Source organism: Streptopelia decaocto (genome assembly GCF_964273445.1).
Source record: "Streptopelia decaocto genome assembly, chromosome: Z".
NCBI classification, from domain to species: Eukaryota; Metazoa; Chordata; class Aves; order Columbiformes; family Columbidae; genus Streptopelia; species Streptopelia decaocto.
Window position 1 is genome coordinate 34,214,050 of NC_138657.1, and position 22,399 is coordinate 34,236,448.

The following is a 22,399-nucleotide window of genomic DNA, read 5'->3' on the forward strand; positions in this document are numbered from 1 at the left end:
GAGCACATTAATCAATGACTCTCTTACTGCACATGGATAAATTCTGAGGGCTGTGCACTCAGTAGGGGTGGGCGGTGTGAGAAGAGCACACTGTCCTTGGCAGCAGGGCTCAGGAGGTGCTAGACTTACACCATGCCACAGCCTGAGATGCTAGAGTGACACTAAGTGACATGCCACAGTCCAAGATCACCATAATATCCTCATGAGAGCATGGGAGGTTGCAAAATCCATAGTAATGTTCAAGGGGAACGAGGCAGCACTTGAGGACAGAAGTAAAAACCTAAGGTGAAGATGCAGCAACAATGTCTCCAAGGACAAATGTGATGCTCTTGTGGGGGGGAGAGAAGCCTCAAGGAACCTTTGGGAAGTGCAGCCAACACATCTGCCACAAACACAGAGTAACATGGCTGAGCAGAAGATGGACAAATACACTAGAAGCTTTTACACTTGCTTTACTGCATGATCACACACGAATTTAAAAACAAAAAATATCTCTTTTATTCCTACAAATCTGTTGTCTACTGGAAAAAAACACCACACAAAACCACAACTTGCTCACACTGAACCTGTGACTTAGACTTTTTTTCTTTAAGTTTTGGTAAGCACTTTGGATCAGATCCAACTGTTTGTAATGGAGCATATAAATCATTTTGGTTTTTAAACCACCATCGTTTCCATTAGGCTTATTAGGCTTGCTTGTCTGCCTTGTACCCTTCCTGCTTATTACCATGCATAAGCAATTCCATGTTTTGCTCTCCAACACATTAAAAAATGCCTACTCTTCAGAGTTGCAAGGTATCACATAAATATACTATGAGGCAAATAGCTTTACAGGTAAAGTACTCATAGAGCAAACAGTAGTTCAACGATGAAGTTCAAAGTATTTTAGCAATTTTATTTTAAAGGAAATATAAGGGGAAAACCAGCAGTGTGTAGAAAGACCTTTGAGCCTTTGTATCTACACATTGCTAATTCTTTTTTTCCCGCCACCTATTGTTACTGAAAAAACTCCATGTAATAATCAATTCTCCATTAAATCTTGATCTGCTCAGTAACAGTCCCAACAACAATCGCTTATGTATAATACCATATGTGTCCAGAGAAGACTTCTGAAGTCCTGTAAATATTCTGAACTATAAATAGGATTAGCAAATCTATGTCCTCATCAAGGAAACTCCTGAATCTCCCTACAGCCACGGTTATAGTCCTGTCCCAGCTCAGCTACCTCAGAAAATGTAAAACAAGAACACATCCTGAAACAAATCACATTACCTTCTGAAGACGACAAAAGATCTGGTGAGGTTAGTTACTGCCTACTTTGCTATGTGGCCAGAGGACTGCTCTGGCCACACAAAGCAGAAATCTGTAATTTCATTCCCATTGTACAGATTTGCAAGACAGGCCCTTTTTCACATTAGTAAGTTTGACTTGTCAGACAGTATTTGTTGATCTAAGGTAAAATTTTGCATGTTCAAAAAGGGAGTGAGGCAGGCTATAGTGAACGTTACATGCCCAATCATGCAACATCCACTTTGTTCTCATTCCTATTAGTCTAAATAGAGAAGAAAATGCACTCAGGACCTTGTCCTTTAATTTAGCCTTCAACTTAATTACTCTCTCCCTGCCCTCCCTTTCCTGTGCTGAAAATTATCTGGAATAACTCCTTCACTGACATCCACTTGGAAGTCATCCATAATCTAATACGAACCTGATTGTATATAACTCAAGGGGTAGAAGGAGAAAAAAAAACAAACAAAACCAGTACATAAATCAAAAAACAAACCCAAACAAAACAAAACCAAAAGCCCAGACAATGGCCTAATTTCCAAATTAGCTCAGCTCCAGTGTTCACTGGTTTGGATTACATTTGAGTGCTTTGCATTTCTGAAAAGTTAGGTCTCCTAATGCTTTAGCTTTCACTAGTGAAAACAAACCACAATTTGCTTGAAAACAAGAATATTTAAGAAGTAAAGTAGAAAGAAACTTAGTTACACTTAGTTACTTAAGTAAACTCTAAAACATGACCATAAGTCTACTGTTCTGCTTTCTGTTGTGATACCTTGCAACTCTGTTCTGCTGAAAACTTTCTGAGGTAAATTTAAACAAGTAATTTTAATTTAGACACTCTGCTTCTGTTGATTTTAAATCAATGTCTAATGACAAACTGAAGTAAAATAACACGTACACTACTTGAATGAGTTTTCCATAATGTTTGTGTTTATGGTGACTAAAAACACGGCAACTGTAGAAGATTAAATAATCAACAACACTCCTATCAGTTCCACAGAGCACAGCTGGAAATTCAGAGCTGTGAATGTTCCCACTGACATGCATAATTTTAGCACATTAGCATAGAAATGGGGAATAGTTAAGTTCTTCTGCTCTCAAAGGACAGAAAATCAAAACTGTTAGAAAAATTTCAGGGTGCCTAAGTGGTAATACGGAATACTACCACAAATTATGAAAGCAGGGAGCTGTGATGGCATATCTTGACTGTTACCAAGACTGGAAAACATCTGGCTGTCACATGGACTGTGTCAGTGGGCACCAAGTTAACAGTGCTCTGGTCCACCTACTGGAAAAATGTGAAGAAACACTAGCCCTGCTATGGGAGAAGCTGAAAAACCAACAAGAGGAAAAAGACTGCATCCTTCCCATTGGGCAGGACACAGTGGCAAAGTAAGCACAAAGAGGTATTTGTGAACAAAAAATGTCATCTTTCACAGATGTCAACTCAGCAGCCCTTATCAGTACCAAATTAGTGTTTTGAGAAGTAATGAAACAACACGAAAAACCCAGAGGTGAGTGTCTTCTCCCTCAGCCAGCATGGTAAAGCTGGATTCAAGTGGGCATCTTGTACGCGCGATACTTACACAAGCTATCTAGATTCTGGTATTTCAAAGTTAGGAAATGCCCAGTTTTGCAACCCTGGTTTTGAAATCTGTTTTTTTTCCCCCCACTAATAAACACTTAGCTGCATTGTGAAACTTTGGAATTCTGCTCAGTTATTACACAAATTACCAAATGCATCTATCTTTATCTTCTCTACGAAAGTTAAAATCATATGAGAATTTGCTGACATGCCCACAGCAGTCAGCATTATCGCTAGGATCCTTGTGATACCCAATAAGTGATCGTTAGCATCGGAGTATCCAGCCCGTCCCTCCAGAAAGCCAGAAGGGCACTGGCCCTCCTGGCCTAATCCAGTCACTCTTTTCACAACTCTTCAGGCACACCAAGTATCCACGTCGTTTTCCTCCCATTTTATATGGCACTTTATTCTCCTCCTCAGGGTCACCTTCTCTTGCAATCCCCCACCTACTCAGTGCTTATGCTGCCACCACCGCCTCCTCCTACCCAGCACAAGTAGTGCACAACTACGTGAGCACAGGTGATGCAAGCCCCGGTGAGGCTGCCAGACAAAAGATCACATTGTTCTGGGCTAGAAGGAAGACCTTCTAACATGTATACTTCCCTTCCACCCCATGATATCACTTTCACACCACTCACTGTCCAGGCACAACAAACAAGGGCCTCTCAGTGTGTGACAACCAACACAAGGCACCCTCCCTTCCTGCCACCAGGAGCAAAAAAATACAGCGGGTTTCCCAGGCAGCCTTTCCCGCTATTTTGAGACTTAACAGAAAATAAAAAGGGGGGGGGGGGGGGGGGGGGGGGGGGCGGGCGGGGAGAGGCATTTGTAAAACTTGTAAGCTACTATTATGAGAGATATGAAGGTCAATATGTGGAGACACGCAAATTTATGAGCAAATTGCTTCCTCCAGCAGAAAAGGGGGGTGAGGGGGTTTAACAGATTTGTCTGTCAGAGGGCATAAATTGCAAGTTCTCCCAAAATATCTTTCTTCAAAGGCTTTTGAAAGCTTTAACAGAATACAGACCCTCTTCAATGTTTATTGATGCCTATTTAATAGCAAAGATTTTAAGGCTTCACACACAGAAAAAAACCAAACCACAGAACTCCCAGTGTGAAATTTTGCTTAAACCTGATTTTTTTTCAATTTGCTCAAAGCTTTGTGTCCAAAACCAGAAGAAAAAGCTAGTAATCCTTGTATTTTAAGTAAGCAAAATTACACAGTAAGAAGTGTACAATTTGACAGCTGAGTTTTATTTACACAGTTTATTTACTTTAGCCTGGTAAGACCAGGCTGGATTATATTCTTTGCTTTAGTTCTCACCCTTTCAAAACCTCAAGAACAGTGCAATTTTTAGACTGTCTCATGAAAAACATCATCTTTACAATCTTTTTCTTACTATACATTACGTACGGACTCTTTTTCTGCTGTGGTTAGTTACAACCTCAAACTAGCAGACCAGTAGCTTTTTATGACTAACATACAGGTAGAGCATGGGATTATTTACATTTCACACTGTAATAAAAATATTTTGCAGTTGCTAGGTCCTTACAAATTAGACTTAAGCTTTTTAAGATAATTTGATATGGTCTTTACCTAAATCACAGGGCTTGCTGGAGGAGATGCACAAGTGCTAAAAGAAGATAAAAATTCGGAGCAAAATGAGATTCTCAGTTTTAGGCTGAAATCTCCTGTGAAGTCATATTGGATAATTTCCTGATTCTGCATGTATTCAGGAAACTAATGCTTGACCTTAAAGCAGAGAATATTTATAATCTTAAGTAGAATACTTGAAGAGATCCTTTTTTTTTTTAACCTTACATTCCTGTTCTTTTCTTTACTACCATGCACTTTTTTTAAGGGCAAAGATTACAAGATGACAAAGTTTTATGCCAAAAAAAAAAAGTTAAAAAAAGGAAAAATTACAAGAAGACAAATAGGAGATTAAAAATTTATTTTTCAGATTATTATGGGTGGATTTTTAGAAATATCACGTTAGCCTTCAATTCCAAAGAGCAATACGAAAGAGCAGTTGGGTTTGCTTCTGTTTGCTTTGTCTTCCTTTAAGAAAAAGAAAGCCAAATCTGGCCTTGAACAAGTTGACCTCTGAGCTATCAGAGGTTGTAGGAACTGTCCTGGATCCTTAGCCTGGCTGCATAGAAATAAACTAAACAGAAATTTTTAATGTAAAACCACATGGGTAGTCAGTGGAACTCAACCACAGCTCCCATGTCAGCATCTCCTGCTAACGTGGATATTGAGCTATACCAAATTCAGAATTCAAGAGCTGCTCAGAGGAGAGACATGTTTCAAAATCCTTTTCTGCCTCCACCAAGTTCTCCCAGATACAGAACCTGGGTTATGACAGTGTCATGCTGCAGTGAAAACTGTTCAAATGACCAAGAAATAAAGTCCCTGAAATTCCAAGTCCATCTTCTCCTACCATTTACACATACTCTCACAATAAAAAGTACTGCTCAGCTTCTTCTTGATTTCTTCTTGTGCTCATAGGACTGAGTTAGTCATTCAAAGTTATTTGAAAATGCCCACTGGCAACTAATGGCATTTGCAAAAGTACCTGTGTGTCTAAGTTAACAAGCACACATGCTTTTTTAAAAAAGAAAAAAAAAAACCACAAACATCAAAAAACCCACAAACAAACAAACAAACAACCACCACCAAACTATCCTAGGTGTCCAGCAACATTTTGAAAGATATAAACTCTGAAAGTAAGCCCAATATCCACTCACCCAGATAAAGTGCATAACACGGGAGAGCTGCAAATCTGAACAGGACCTTTCAGTGGTAACTAAAGCGCAGGTAAACATAAAAAATGACCCCAACTGAAAAAAGACCCTTTTCTCATAAGTTTCTTGAGAAGTATTCTGGTCTTGAAGCAAAACAAAGTAATAAATCAAGCTTATAATTACATCCTTATTTTGTTTTCCCATATGAATTAAGTCCCTAATGTTCTTGAAGTGTATTTATTTTACTAACAAAGACACCTGTAACACAGCCACCATGGATCCACCACAGCCCCCTTGCTGCAGGAGGACACCCCTCGTTTCACTGTACGTACCTGCCTCCCCTTGGAGCCACCTGCACACCCTTGGAGCTGGGGAGCCACAAGAAACACGTCCTTTCTGCAAAGAGATAATAAACGGGGTTTGACATCATTACCACATAAAACTGAAGGGCAAATTTTGATACGGGAATTATAATAAATCCTCCTCCAATAGTCTGGCTTTTATTTCCCAGATTACCAGGACAGACTGTTTCTGACAGAAACCAGAGCTGATACATTTGCAATCAACAAAGCCAAGATCCTGATGCTGCACTTAACACAAAAAACTATTAAGCAGTCCTGATAAAAAACATACACATCAGCGCTTTTTAAACTCAATTTGATTCCTCTATCCCACGCTGGCTGGTAATTACTCTGTACAAAATTGCTCATCATTTGCACTGCAGTAGCAATTATTGACCCTGGTAAGAGTCTGGGACCCCTCTTATCCAGGTATGGGACGTACAAAGAAAGCTCAGAAAGTCTGGACATCATCTAGCCCCACAAACAATTACCTTTACTAAATTTGTATAAAGTAGTCCAAATACTCTCCTGCATTGCTGAACAACTGCATTACACACAAGCTTAGAACAAGAATATCTGGATATCTGCAATGAAACCTTGCGCGCTTGTGTTTATCTTGGTGTAATCAAAGGAGAACAGTGGGCCACTCGGAAGCAGTCACAACAGGGCACACTATGCATTCATCCCAACACTCTCCTAGGTAACATACTTCTAAATATGCAGACTTACAATACTGTTACATCACGTTGTATTTAGCATATATACTTCCTACTGTTCACCCAGCTGCTTTTAGAAGGGTGTGGGCTACCTGAAGGGAGAGTGGTTTTTATTTGCAAGCAAGCGCAGGTCTGATTTGGATTTTACTGAAGTCAACATCCCACAGATGCAAATGGAAAGAAAGCGCACCTAAAAAAAAAATTCTCAGTGCACTTCTGAAGGCGTCATTCTTGATCTAGACAATTATAATGAAAGGCTCACAAGACAGAAGGCCTCAAAAGACACAGGTCAGACAAAATTACGAGAAACAGCTCAATATTGCACGTCTCTAACGAAAGGGAAAGCCTATACAGGATCTACTAAGGCACCCTGTCTGCCCTGTCCTTCAACAGTGCACGTTTTGTGGTTGACAGTGCAGTGGTAGGTATCAAACAGCTACATCAAACCTACTTTTGCCTACAAAAGAAAAAAAAAAAAACAAAACCATTTTTGAAGTATTTTGGTCCTTCTGCATTATAAAGGGGGGAATCTAGTCTAATGGTGCCCACAATGTTTTCTCAACAAGGTAGCCCATGGAAATCTGTTGCCTATCTAAGCTACTACCTGCCTGATATTTTTCACAAGCACTAGCAGGACAGAACTGACTGATTTTTGCTGTATAAAACAACTGTATACTTTTCATTCTACTGGAGAAAACAGAACAGGCGAACTGTGAATCATCCAATCAGTTATGAAGCTCTCTATGAACCAGCTTACAGCTGATCATCTCTATGGCTGTGCCTATGCAATATTTAAGCAGAGAGTTAAAATTTACAAAAATCGCTGCTTGCTACAAAAGGCCGTCGATCACCACAGTCGCTATCGTTAACCACAGTCACTATTGTTAATGGGAGTTTTCAGATCCCAGCGTGCTTCCTGATGGCTTACTGCTTGCAGAACAAAGGTATAATAATCCAGTTTAGCAGCAAGTACCTTAAGGGGGAAAGAAAATTCTCTTTTGCCTCTGCTGAGAAAGGACTTAGAGCAGCCTGTGGCTTGTACTAGCACTTTCATTATAACAAAGCACTTGCATCTAAATAAAGAGGTGCAGTAGGTGTCAAACTGCTCATGAAAACCCCTGCAGCAAATTAGCTGACCTGCAGACTTCACTAGCTCTCAAAATGGCCTGTCATGGAGATATATCCACAACCCAACAAGTGGCTCCAGGTTTATGAGCGGGGGTCTGAGGCCTCTGGGGACCCTAAAACCAGGCGGCTGGAGCCCAGACCAGTTTTCAGCTAGTCCCTGGATCTCATGGAGCTGGAGAGAGGCAGAAGAGCCACAAGGACTTCAAAATCATAGCACCAGAGCTCAGGAACTCGTCTCCCAAGAGCAGCGCATCCCTCCCTGGTCAGCCTCTCGTGAAGGGGCTACTAACCTTTGGTGTTTTGGGCAGAGCACAGGGCTAGGTGCGAGGGAGGCCGGGCTCAGGTGAAGGATGTTTGCAAGCAGGGGCTGATTCTTCTGCTTTGATCATGCTGCCACTGGCTGCCTGTCTGGACAACGCCTGTAGTCACGCTATGCACATGAGTAACTACTCACAGCTTGCCAAAAGCTATGACACAATTAAACCCTTTAATCCAAGGAGGACTTAAGTATGAAATTAACATCTGTGTAAGCACTGCAGGTTTGCAGGCACCCTTTGGGTCCTCTTGTTTAACCCAGCCCTTGCAGGTGATCCTTTAAAGCTGGCACTGCAGGAGCTCCCTAAAAAACATTAAACGCTGTTGTGTTTTAAGAATGAAAACTGTATTTCAGGGTAAACTTAAGGGAGAAAAAGCCTGTTTCTTCTGGTAACAATTAATTAAGCTTGGGGGGAAGGTATAGGGACAACAAAAAATTACACCATGAAAAGCTCATTATTTTGACAACTGTGACTAAGTCCTCAAAGATTAAAGAGAACACCTACTAGATTATAAATTAAAGACAGCCTGGAATATATTAGGTAGAATAACATGATAGTCACCTTAAGGAAATTTTTCATAAAAGAGCCACAAACCTTCATATGTGTGTGTTTGCATATATTTATTTATTTGAGGATTTTCTTCTAATCTGTCAAATTCCAAAACATATTACTCTATTACAAGGTACTTCTGGCTGCCATAGCCTACTTGCATTAAAAAAAAAAAAAAAAAAAAAAAAAAAACACATTAAAACCCACCACAATATGTACTACTTCCTTCTGCATATCCATTATCATCCAGAAGAATTTCTTTAATCCTCTATTCAAGCATATGCTTGCTGTAACCAGGTCCCAGGGATTCTAAACAAGAAGGAGGAGAAAGGAAATACAGAAGACAACTATCTTATAACCAAATTTTAATTACTCAGAGAACCCTTCGGGAGACCACGGAGTAAATTATAAGTTTGAGAATATTTGTAGAATTACACCACTATTCACTGACCTTACCAAAACACAATTTCCAGATCAATACCTTGATGACTGCAAATAGAGGTGTATTTGCTACCCATATACCTCAAGGTAGCCACTATTGGTATGCACTAGTTTTCTTAGAAAAACTATTCTAAATGCTCAGACAGGAAACCACAGGTAAAGTAAATACATAGCTATGAATAACTGAGGCTGCGTACGCTGCCCAGAGACAGCAAACTAAAAATGTTACCATGAATGCTATGTGTGGTTTTAAAATAAAGTAATTACACTAAAAGGTAAGCTAGACTACAAAATTCCAGAACTGTATTATCAGCACTTTATTTTGATAACTGGTTATTTGCCATATCAAAATAACTGTTGCTGACTGCAGACTATTTCCATGGCTCCCATCCTCCCTCGATGGGACTGGTGTTGATACCTACTGACCACCTAAAACAAGTAACAAGCAGTCTACAGAGCAAAACTTCACGTTTTTCCCCTTTCCCACTCATGAAGCTTCACTTTTCATAGAAACATCTTTATTTTGCCTATCAACATTCCACAACTTTTTTTAAAACGTCATGTTAAGGAAAGACACGTTTGCCTTGGGCTGACTTCGTATGCGTGAGTTTTAAGCTGCAACAGACTCCCCTGTTAAACCAGGTTTTGGAACAACAAAGCACAAAAGACCTCTTGTGTCTCAAACTGTCAGATTTTAGTTTAGCCCAAACTGTACTGAGGACTCCTCAGCTTCCAATTCCCCAGTCACCCTGACACGCCTCAGATCTCAAGCACCCTTAAAAAAGCCAAGAGCATGGATGCTATCATGGAGGCACAGAGCAAAGGACTACTACAAAGCCCTCCTGCATCGCACTGACAAAATACAAGTAATGAGGTTGGCCCAGCTGGAAACTATCTGAGTGTATTTCGAAATTCTATCTTTCCTACAGTTACAGTATTATACAAATATCAACACAGATTATTTTAATAATATTTTAAGCAAAACATGGTAGTGGTTCTGAATCAAATCCCAACCGAGATGAAGGCTACCAGCACTACAACTGTGTGAGACCAAGAGCTACAGAGCACTGGAGAAAGGAAAGGAACTGCTTTTCTTTCTGCACAAATGCAGAAAGAAAAGAGCAAATACCAGCACTTTGGCTTCAGATTGAACTTTTTAAAAGACCACTTTAAGGACATGTAGAATATGCATGTACTCACAACTGGGTGTATTTGCTTAGGGAAGCAAATGTTCTTTCAGAGGCAGCATTAGAATATTTTGGTCAATAAATAACAATTGTTGAAGAGCAGAGGTAACTGGGAGGATCCTCATATTCAACACATTTTTACTTCAACGAGGTCAGTATGAAGGATGAAATTAAGTCTCCTCTCACCATACAAGCTTCATCCCTTATTATTCTACAAGATCTCCCTGTCCTTCTATCAGAAAAGGAGCAATCCAGAAAATGGCCTGTCGGTGCTAAAACCTAAAGAAGAAACAGCAGATGAGCATCCAAATCTTAACCAAAGCATTCAGTGGAAAATAACAGGAAAAAAAAATCTCAAATTCTGTCTCTATTGTTGGTTAATGTTCTTTAACAGAACGAATGAAGCACACTACAAGAAAACAGTTTTTTAAAAAAAGAACAACACCCATAATGAAAAAAACCCACCACACAACAACCACCACGAAGTCTGTACTACAAGCTTTGGTTCACACATATGTCTTACCCTTAAGTCTGTAAGCTGCCAGTTAAGTGGAACTGCCTCAGTGTTAAAAAGAGAAGTGAGTGAATGTCATGTATTTCCATATTGGCTATGACAACAGAGTAACCTTGAAAAACTAAAGCTAAAATCAATATGCTGCATTATACCACCTGACTTCTTAAGAGTTTAGATCACATCTTTAGTCACTTTTCAACTATTTAGTACCCCCCCAGCATATCCTTTTTGTACTTTCTCTGATTCTTTACATAAACTGCACTTATCACTGTTTACAGGTGACAGGTGCAAGAGAGTTGTCTGAACACTGAGATTACAAAACACCAAGGTGTTGCAGTGTTCCATAGGTGTTCCAAGGTGTTCCATACAGTGTTCCAACGTGTCACAGTGTTCCATATTCAGCATTTTTCCATACTTTGCATTTTTCTTTCTCACTCTGGTCTTGAGAAATCCACAAAAAATGCAAGCAATGAGAAAACATGGAAGTGAGTCTTTAATGCACAAAGCACAGAACCTTTTGCCCATATGACAGTGTAGTAACAGGTTCAAGTTTCTTAGACTTTCGAGACAGTTTAAGAAATTATGCCTGTCACTGACAGGTGTCGGACTCTGAAGTTCCTTGACTCTCAGAGGAGGCAAATGCAAAAGCCCCCCTGGCCACACAGCAGAGGTTTTTGGTACCAAAACATCCTCAGGCAGTTTGCCCACTGAAAACACCCCACTTACTAAGTTGTCCGTACTCTATGCACTGTGAATAGCATGCAGTGCTCAGGTGCACTCCCAGTGAGAAGGCATAAAGCAAAGATGGGTTTTAAACAAACCTTAAAAGTATGCCCAAACCACTGCCTTCCTCTTACTTACTTTTCCTAAAACGAATTAACCTTAGGTGGAGGAAGAAGAAGAAGAGCCAATTTGCATCTTAGCACACAAGTTAAAGAAACAGCCTGCACAACAAAACATTCTGCAACTTACTGAAGATTAGTGCTGGTAGAGGTTACCTGTTTGTACCAAGAAAAGGGTTCTGTGCTGAGAAAACAGGTGACTTCAGCTCAAGGAGCCAGAGAGTCAGCTCCCTGGTTGCGTAAGTCACAGCACAGCCCCTGAGGGAGTAGTGCAAGGTTGCTGAAATAAGGGATTTGAACCAAGTTATTCAAAACAGTGGACAAATAATAAAAACAAAACTTCACTGTGTTTGGATATATGAAATTCAGAACTTGAACCTTGCAGCGGTATTTGCTATTAAAAAACAATTAAAATTCACAGATGGAATTTACCCATTTTTTGTAAAAATACAACAATACTGTTCATGTCCAAAAAAAACTCCCAAAAAGCTAATAAAAGGGATTTCCTCAAGCTTTACATGTTATGTAAAGCCATCTCTGACTTACAAATACAGGTAAAATTTGTTGTGCTTCTGAATATGCTTATCTTACTGATCATGCACTACAACTCCCTTATCACACACACCCCTTTTAAAGCTATCTTTCTCTCTCTTATGTCCAATTGCCCAAAGTCATAACACAATGAGAATGTGATTAGACTGGTTAGGGTGATACTTCGTATCATGTTAAAAACATGCCCACTCGAAAGCAAAGCCATGAGAATGGACCGCAGGAAACGCATACATTCTTGAATCCTACCATGTCACATTTCCAGTTTCATTTGGGACAGAGACAACATGGAACTGACAAGTGGATCTGCAATAATAATTTCGAGCTCTCAGTTTCGGATGCAGCGAGATAATAACTTTTTTCAGTTGCAGTGAGATGGCAGCATCGCTGCTCCCAAAGCGTCACCTGTCACTCCATGAAGCTGCTTCTGCTGCCCACTACATGCAACCAGCTTTGCATTTGATGTGAATCATGCTAGCTAAACAGTAAAAGCTGCGCAGTTTTTCCTACCCTGGGTGTGTACATACGTTGAAGGTGGTGTAGTAAAGCCCCGCTTTTGAAATATCAGCTTTTTATTCCTCAATTAAGAAAAATATTGTGTTTGTATGACAACTACTTGAAGAGTCACCATCAAGTGCTGTCAACTCTCTTTTGTAAGTACTGAGCTGAAGGCAGTGCCTCCATACAGGTGCTGTTGTTTTTGTAATCCACTTTTTCTACAGCAAGTTTCAACACCCATGTTTCTGTATGAGAGACAGATACGGCATTTTGAGTTACACAGAGCATCAATTTCTTCTTCCCTGTAAACAAGTCATGGGGTAGAAGCCGCACAGGGAAAATTCTCAAACTAAAACCAGTTAAACTTCCAAATTTACTTCCACTAAGGACCTGCTACAGGATAAAGATTAACAACACCACCACTAAAACTGGTAATTTCCCTCAGGTCTTCTCATCCCCATACTAATGGAAAAAAATTTACAAACATCTTATTTTTACTTTTCCTTCCCACTCTTTGTTATCGGACCATCAGACAGCAAACGTCAGGTTTTGTTTTCAGGTACAGCATCAAAAGCACCAAGCAGGAACGCACTTATCCCTGCACTGACACGAGCAGAGATTGACATGCTTGGCTCTCACACCTGGCCTGTCACCAGGTCACTGCTGCTTTCTGCCTTCTCCTGCAGTATTGCACTTGTAGTATGCAGTAACCCACTTTTCTATCCATACTCTTATTTAATTACAGCACACTTAGGCTTCATAGGTCCTAGACAGCAACCATACACTGATAAGAAATCTTAGTTTTAAGACACACATCAGAAATTCAGCTATGTGCCAGGGTGAATGGATTAAAAATCATTTCCTGCATCCCCAAAACAGGGCTGTTACAGTTATGAGGGGGCCAGCCTGCTTACTTAAGTTGTCCTATCTACCTGCCACCTCTTGCCGCTTCTGTGTCCCTTGGTCTTCACCCATCCCCACCAGCCCTAACTTCTGCCACTGTGGAACCAGTTAGGGAAGTCAACTGATCAGCTTTCACAGGCTAAAGCCTACTTTGGGGAGGGGAAAGGTCAGGGTAGCTTAAATCCATCCACAACACCCCTTTCAGTAGCAGTGTTAGATTGCTTTGGATGAAATGTATGTGCAGCACCACTGGAGACATTAAGTCTGAGCCTTTGTTGGGAAAAAAAAAAAAAAAAATTGAGTGGAAGGCCCAGTAAGTGCTACACTCATTTTGAGTGCCCTCAGCCTCATCTCAGGGCCAAAAAACAGAAAAGACAAGGAAGAGGTAAGGGATTGTGGCCTGAAAAAAAAAAAAAACAACCTGGAGGACTGAGGGCTGTCTGGGATCAAGCCTGTGATGGAGACGATGCACCACAGCACACACTGGGGGACAGCACCTTCTGCAGGACTGCTTGCTGGACAAGATCTTGGAAAGACAAAAGTCAGATCCACCCAAGGGTAAGGCTCTGTCTCCAACAGTAAACGTTGCTCTTTTCCTGCTGCTGCATCACTATGAAAACAATTTACTTTATTCTGCCAGCAGTGAGTAACCAACTACAGCTCCTTCTCATCAGCTAAACCCTGGCCACAAGGGTGTTACCTTTACATTTACTTGCATATTCAGGATACTCAGCCACCTCTGAAGGACCAGCAAAGAGCATGTACCATGAGACAACTGACTGCCCCAGCAAATCCCACATAAATCAGGATATACCACATTCAGGGTCAAAATCCAGAATTCACACCGCACTGCAAACGTCATTTTAAATACCCAAGATCTCAACAGGAGATTAATCTCCAACAGCAGACTGCAACTCATGTTTTCTTGGCAAGCACCATGGAATTGCAGTAAAATAGCCTTGAAATTTAAAAAAAAAAGAATCATTTCACCATAACAAAAACACCTAATGCAAACAGCTTCAGTGTCAAGCATTTTAAAAGGTTCAGGGTTTTGCTGTGTTTAAGGTTATGCTAGCTCAGAAAACAGTTTTCTTTTTTTTCCATGTTATAACCTTTGAAGCAACTCTGGCATTTTTTATTCTGGAAAGTAACACAACCATACTTAAAAGATCTGCTAGTTCTTTCTACAGACAGCACAGACACAGATTTTAGTAACATCATTAAATTATTATACTGTCACTCCCTATCCTTTGCTCTATTTTAAACCGTGTACAGCCAGTGAGTCTGCACACTTCTGTATGAGATACAATTAAATTATACATACCAGTAACTACAAAAAAGTTTGTGCAGAACAGAACTTGTTATGCATGAGAGTTTTGTGGCAGAATTTGGTTAGCAACAACTGGGTGAGCGTATCACTAACTCTGCAGTATGAAAAAACAACTCTGACTCTGGGAGAACTTACACAAATGAAGTGAGCGATTTATCACATGCTGCTACATCCATTCTATGAGGTTGTAGAGCATCAATCATAGCTGCTCCTGCCTCAATACAACCCCTGTGCTGATATTAACAAAGCAAAGGTCACTTTAACCTTTAGCTAGTAACTGGGTATCAGTTTGTGACCACTTTCTGTATGAGAACACAGGTGCAGATCTTTCAGTATAAATGCTTCAGATTTCACATCAAATTCTGTATGAGCATGTCAGGAACAGGATTAACAGAAGCTTTGCTTGCAGAACATTCTCATGAGCATTACTGGGATTTTAACTCCTGCCAAGCCTAAAATGAGCTTTTTCTTATGCCAAATGAAATGTAGCAGACAGAGTCTTTATTACACTTGATGATTAATTTCTAAGAATCTTGTTTGCTCTATCATTAAGGACATTATGAAACAGAGAGATGTGACAGCTGCACAGTACAGAGGTTCTGCCTCTAAAGTTTTTTGACAAAACATATAACTACTGCAAGTTTCTAGCCCTTGAATGCTAAATTTGAGTATTTTAGTATTACAGAAAAGCAGAACTGTAAAATGATACTAAAGCATTACAGGCAAGACAAGATTTATGTGCTTCTTTCAAGGCTTGGGGTTCAAAAGTGAAACCCAAAGCCTTCCTCAGCAAAGCTGACCTCTAAATGCAGCAGCACCCATCCACATCTCATCTCAAAACAGAAATCCCCACCCCAGACCTCTCGCAGCTTTCGCATTTCAAATGTCATGGTGGAAAAATTAGGTTAAACTCACCCACATGCAAAAAAAAATAATCCCAACCTAGAAAGATACGTCAGAGAATGCAGTGGCAACTAATGTTACTTGTAAACCAGATTTTGCAGAGGTGCTCAAGCTGCTTCCCCATATCCCTTTATAACCTTCTGACGTTGGCAGCTGCAGATATCACATCACCAAAACATATACAAAGAAAAGAAAAAAGAAAGACAACATCCTTGAGACAGTTATACTCTTTCCCGCTGCATGACCCAGAACAGGCAGAGACAGGACTCAAGAAGAAATTGTCATCGTCTATACTCTGAGAGTCATTCTGCATTGCTAAGTACCTTTCTCTTCCAAAGCGCACTTAATGAAGCAAGTAACAAATCAAAGTCCCCTTACAGCCTGTAAAATAAATGGGCCATTTCTATAACAAAAAAAACACCATCACTCTATACTAATTCAAATCAACTGAACTTTTACATTCAAAGTTATCAGTAGCTATATTAATTTCCTAAATTTCAACTGTTACTGAGCTCATTTGCTAAAAGTCTGATGGTTTGCTTTTGTTTTGTTTGCCCTTTTTTTTTTTTTAATAAGTTCAGAGTTAATACAGTAAACAAAATCATGATTCTTACTAAGCATGACTTTTCTTCTCACTCTCCTGTCATGCTTCCCCCAAATTTCTCTAACTGGAATACTAGCTTTAAACTACTGCAAGAGTATGATGTAACATCAAAGCAAACCAATACTCCAGTATTAAAACTTGAGCTTAACTATGTAATGTTGTTTATGAACAGAGGAACTTCTCACACACCATCTTCTTTCCAGCAAATTATTACTTAGACTTCTTGAAGTCTAGAAATCTTTTTTCTTAGAAATTGAAAAACACTAATCTTCAAGTTTCCTACAGGATGTGCAGACTAGCATTGAGAACTTAAGTCTTCTAACAATCAGCTTGCTTTTCTTAAGTAGCTTTTGCAGATCTCTTAGAAGTAATCCACAGTACCCAGGAGTACATAGACTACTAGATGAACATCAGTACTCCAGATTAACAACCATTTATTAACTGTTTTGCTACTGTTTTTTCTATAATTAAAGACTGAATTACAGTTTTCATTATTTTTGTTGCACTACCCGTCTCCTGTTGGACCGTTTGCTTATGGTTCTCACTTACTGCAACAGATCTTGAATAGCAAGCTTCATCGAAGCTTCCTTGTTCTTAAAGGCTGCAGACATATTTCTGCTTGGCAAAAATGCTTGTCGTCTGTAACAACAGATTCGCTGTTTAGTGACACACAAGAAAATGAGCTACAGTTTGCGTGCAATGGCCTGAGAAGGCCACTGGCAAGGTCGGCCAACTGCACACCTCAAGGCACAACACAAGCTGCTCCGTATTGACCCCAAAACTTCCATGACTCTCTTCTGAAACTAACAGTCAATCTGCAGAAAAAAAAAAAAAAAACAAACATAAGCACCTGAGTATCTACGCTCAACAGCTTCTCTTTCTAACATGGTATTGTGCGTTTTACTGCTAGCTCTTTTGAGCCATGGCACTTCAAATGTATCTGAATAGGTTAAAGTTTTTAAAATTCTAACAGGCTTTGAAAGACTGGTGGCACATCCAACATTTAAGTGACAGCCTACGGTTACACAATTTCACTACAGCTGACCCATCCCTCCAGACTTCTAGCAAAACACTGTCACACTGCGGGTCATCTCGGATGATATGAACTGACATCACCCTTCAGCAGGAAAAAAACCCTGGCTTACTTATCTTTTTGTTAGCATGAAACAAGTAACACAAATGTTAACATTTGAAAGTACTGCTTGAGATCAACCTTCTACAAGACAAACTAGTGGAAAGCTAAAAAATTAGGCTTACTTATGTCATTGCTGTAACACACATGAGATGGTTCACCTTGTTGACATTCACCTAGGTTCACTACACCACTCCTGATGCACAGGGAACCAAAGATCTCCTACCTCCTGCTGCTTGTCAGGGTAGAAGAATGGGTTGCTTCCTTCCCTCTACTATAGGATTTTTTTTGCAGGATTTCCTACAGGAGTCCTTCCTGACCTGAGTGAGGTTTCACAGGACACTTCTTGAGAAAGCACGTCCTGAAGAAAATTTGGTCAGATCGTGACCCAGATGAGCTGCTGACTGAATCTCCCTGTGGGTGATGGGGTCTTTCCATTCAAGGTCCAGAACTTCTCAATGGTACTTGTCTCCTGTCCAGCTTTGGTTTCCAGCTCTCACAGACACATGTCAGGTTTAACCTTCCCTTACACATGCCAGTGCAGTTGTCAGTTCCATGCCTGAGAAAGTGCAAAAGCAGGGTAACTGCAGAACCACGAGAAGGTGACCATGCTTGGGAAAACAGCTGCTCAGCAGAACGCCCCACCAGAGGCTTCTGGTGAAAGCCAGGCTCAGGAAGCGGACTCAAAACGGCTCTTCTTGGTAGAGCACAGGAGCAACAGTTCAAATACAAAAAACTTCACTTACGAGGAAGACTTGAAAAGTCTTCAGCAACTCCATTACAAAGAAGGTGAGAGGACTGCCTACCGACATCCACAGCACCGTAACAAGGATTTTTGTGACTCCTGTAAAAATTACGATTTGCACCTTTCAGTGAAAGTCTGTACCACACACAGTTTGCACCACTTTCAGCTTAAACACTTCAGTGTTTCAATCACCACACAATTTTCTCTGACATGTAAACCACTTCCTAAGGTTTCAGGGAGGAAAACAAGTTTAATAAACGTGATTTTTCTGGCTCCTTAACAGCTTAAGAAGTTGGTGGCATAGACTGCAAGGATCTCCTAGCTGGCCACCATCCCCCATGCTTCCTAGAGCTGTCTTGTCCCAGCAGCTGCTCCTTCACCACCACAGGACCCTGCCAGCTGCAGCCAGCATCTCATGCCTGCCATGGGGCTGGGTCACCATACTTTCAGTATTTACAAGCAAGGTTAAAAAACACCATCAAGACATTGCAGTCTTATGCATATGCATACAAGCAGGTTTGAAAAGGTGCTTGTTCTCACAGGCTGGTCTTTAACAGCTTGCACATGGAAAGCAAGCAGACTAACACTGCACTGCATACAAATATCACAGCAGCAGCAGCAATCATGTTCTGCCACCACCTTTCAAGACTGGATATCACCTACCTTCTTCTGAACTCATCAGGATAACACACATAAAAGAGAAGTGGCTGAAACAGCAGGGTATCTGCTTCCCAAGGAGCTGCGGCTAAAACAGCAACCTCAGATTTCCCCTGTGCCCTAAATAAACTCATTTCCACATACTTCTGGTAAGAGGTGCAGGTGCAAGACAGGGCCCCATGCCAGCTCCTCCACTGGCTCCCACGCTGACCGAAGAGCCAAGAGCCAGGTGGGCAACTCTCTTCCGCTGCAAGACAGGGTCCTGTTTCACCATTTTGACTCCTGGATGGGTGATAACTGACAAGCAACAAGATGAGCTGTCTCTCAGACAGCAAAGCGCACAGCCTATTCTGGGACACCTGCTGTCATCAACAGGCAAAGGCACGTGTTTTCAAGAAAAACACACTATCATTTGTATCACTTCACTGTCCAGGCAGGACAAAGCCACTACAACATCTAGAGCTGGACCACGTTTCTCAGGTGAAAGGCTCGTAACATAAAAATCCTGTTGTCTTCCACTCCTTGCCCTCGACAGCCATGAAACTGAGATAAATAAGATCACGGGATCTTAAAGTGATCTGTTAAAGCAGATGAAGCAAACACTTCAATGTATGAGGACACTGAAGCAAACTGGAAGACATGACCAAAACACAAATCCTGTTACTCAAATCAACAGGTGCAGAGTACAGCAGAAGAGCGTGGGAGGTTGTTTCTGGTGTTGGTTTGCCAAATTTAAATGGAAGACTGAAAATAAAAATGCTTACAGTATGTCTATTATTGTCAAACCCCATTTCAATAATGTTGGTTGTTCATAGTCCAAAACATGAAACTCATTTGAATTAGTAAGGGTGACAGGTCAGTTTTCAAAAAGCCTGGCTGTGACAATTATATCCACAAAACTGCAGAGGGCTGACCACCAGCAGAGGGAGGGTAAGGCAAGTATACAGGCTGGAAAGTCAAGTATGAGTCAACTCTTGCAGACAAAGATTCGAGCCAGGCTAGGGTTTAGATAGCATCCAGGACAGGGAGCACAGACCTCAGTTCAGACTCTCAACCTGCACAGTGCATGCTGCCCAACAACCAGGACTCAAGAAAGCTAGAGAAAACTCCCTCTTTTGTGTTTTTTTTTTTTTACCTGGACAGTAAACAACTTCTTGCTCATCAGCAGACTTTGCATTCAGCACTAAAGAGGACACTGCAATACAAGAACAGAATAAGCACAGCTTGCTTGGGCAAGTAATCCACCACACAGTGACAGCCAAAGAGTACAGTGAGGATAGAAAGGGAAATAAAAATAAATCAGCAAGCTGTTTCAGTGGAAAGCTATTTCAGGAGAATAAGATAAAGAATACATTTTTAACTGCGATACCCTACAGTCTCATCATCATTAAGATCTCATTCAAGGGAAGCAGCACAGGAGGAACAAGACAAGGAACAGGCAATTGCAGTTACTGAATGTGGCACAACCTAAAGCTACAAGTTAAGGCTGCATTCTTGAAGAACTGGCCTTCCTTCTGCCTGGCTCTGGAGTTGCTTCCCACAGCAGCTGTGAAGCTGTTCCTACCTGTGAGCTCCAGAGCTGCAGGAGTGAACGTGAAAATGTCAGCCCCTTTGCTGCACGTTATGAAAGCTCTGGAAACAAGACAAACTAACTAAGGATTATTTATACTCCAGTCTCAGTGTACATTTTATCTTTTTAATATACCAGTCTCCAGGAAGCTGATAATTTACCAGCACAGAAAAACATCATTATCACCAACAAAAGATGTCTTCAGATGTTGTTATTATTGGTCCAAACCAAGGCTGACTTAACACAGGAGGTGCCTGATCTGTGACACGTCTGCAGACAGCCATCCCTTTTCTTCTGCTTATTAAGGTTCTACAGCTGACAAAAGCTAAACTGAACAAGTGCAAAAATAGAGTATGTCCATGACTCTAAAACTCAAAAAAAAAAATAGACTGCAGAATGGTAATCTTTTCTGCCTTCATGGGGAAAAGCCAGAGTCAGAATAAGCTGAATGAATTTAGTTAATCATAACCTCATTAAGCTGTTCATCTCTGTGGCAGAGCATCCCAGGCTTCACAGATAACATTTCACTATGTGAACGGGTAGAAACATTCGCTCACATAAGCTGGTTAAAAGTGATTCAGTCCAGATGTCCAAATGGCTTAGAAGTCTTTGTTGTGAGATACTTCAAAAACAACAACAAAAAAAAAAGACAAACACAAATATATGACCGAGTTCCTGTCCAGCAGACGTGCAAGGCCTGGAGTTTAACAAGACTATTTTTGGTGGCACATATTGCTAAACTTGTTGATGTACAATAAGTGTAGTTACACAACATTCAGTTTTTATTCAAAGGAAAGGTGACCATGCGATACAATCTGGGCTATGAAAGACCTGCCTGCCAGGGTTCCCTTGCCCCTGTGCAGCACTGCTGCACCTCTCAGCAACAAGTAGATGGAGCACAGAAATGACATATGAAAAACGCTGCCAATCCCAACAGTCTTGGAAAGCACCCGATACACCACGGGGTGGGGTTAAGTGTTCCACTTAGAGCCTTGATACAGACCATCAGGTTTGATAAAGGTGTAAGAGGATAAGTCAAAAAAGTACTGAGATAACTAAGGCCAGAATTGTATTTACAGTGGTTCTGCTCACATAATTCTATCAAAATAATAGTACCATCCAGCTCCTCTTAGTACCACACAGTTCTGGAGAACACACACAAAAAAATAGTCTTTTAAAAGAAAGTATCATAGACATACAAAACTTAACAGAATCATAGAATCACAGAATCATAGAATCATTTCAGTTGGAAGTGACCCTCAGGATCATTGAGTCCAACCATAAACAGAAGTCGGGGTGAGAATAATGCAGTGAAAACCTCAGTACATGGCCAATACCACATCAGTAATTCATCCTTCCAAATACAAGGTCATTTTCTTCTCTCATTGTGCAATGTATTGATTCTAATTAAGCACAAATTTTCCTGCAGCAATAGTGGTTAATATGATGTCTGGTTCAGACAGTTTCTGTAACACATGTGTACACTACGAATTTACCTTAAAACGCAACTTGGGGAAAAAAACATGAACTTTCTCTATCACGCAAACATGTAAACATGCACATACAAACTCCTGCACAACTATCACACAGAAGTATTTGGTTCAGTATGGTGAACCAAATTGATCCGCAATCACTTTCATAAATAAAGGCATTCCCCTCACTCAGTGATGTCGAACAAACAACATGCCTCAATGTCACTGTCCCAGATTACCTGCCAGAGGCATCTTAACAGACTACAGAGCTGAAACCAGACAAGCAGCTCAGTCAGAGCCCAGGTCTTTGCCACGATATACCAACAGACAAGCCTCTACACAGGAGTTCAGACCTACCAGCAGCAGACTCACCAGTACTCT

General features: G+C 40.7%; 1 protein-coding gene across 12 annotated transcripts in view; it reads right to left on the minus strand.

Annotated features, from left to right (window-relative positions):
* SEMA4D (semaphorin 4D) overlaps positions 1 to 22,399 on the minus strand; it is a 95,347-nt gene that overhangs the window by 35,245 nt on the left and 37,703 nt on the right. For 9 of the 12 annotated variants that reach the window (XR_014186296.1, XR_014186297.1, XR_014186298.1 and 6 more), the window contains one exon: positions 5,953 to 6,016. The exons of 2 other annotated variants lie outside the window; for them this stretch is intronic. The gene's annotated coding sequence lies outside the window, so the exon portion shown is untranslated. Of the gene's footprint in view, positions 1 to 5,952; positions 6,017 to 10,312; positions 10,552 to 22,399 lie in introns of those variants that run through there. One more of the 12 variants, XR_014186302.1, reaches the window with a different exon arrangement.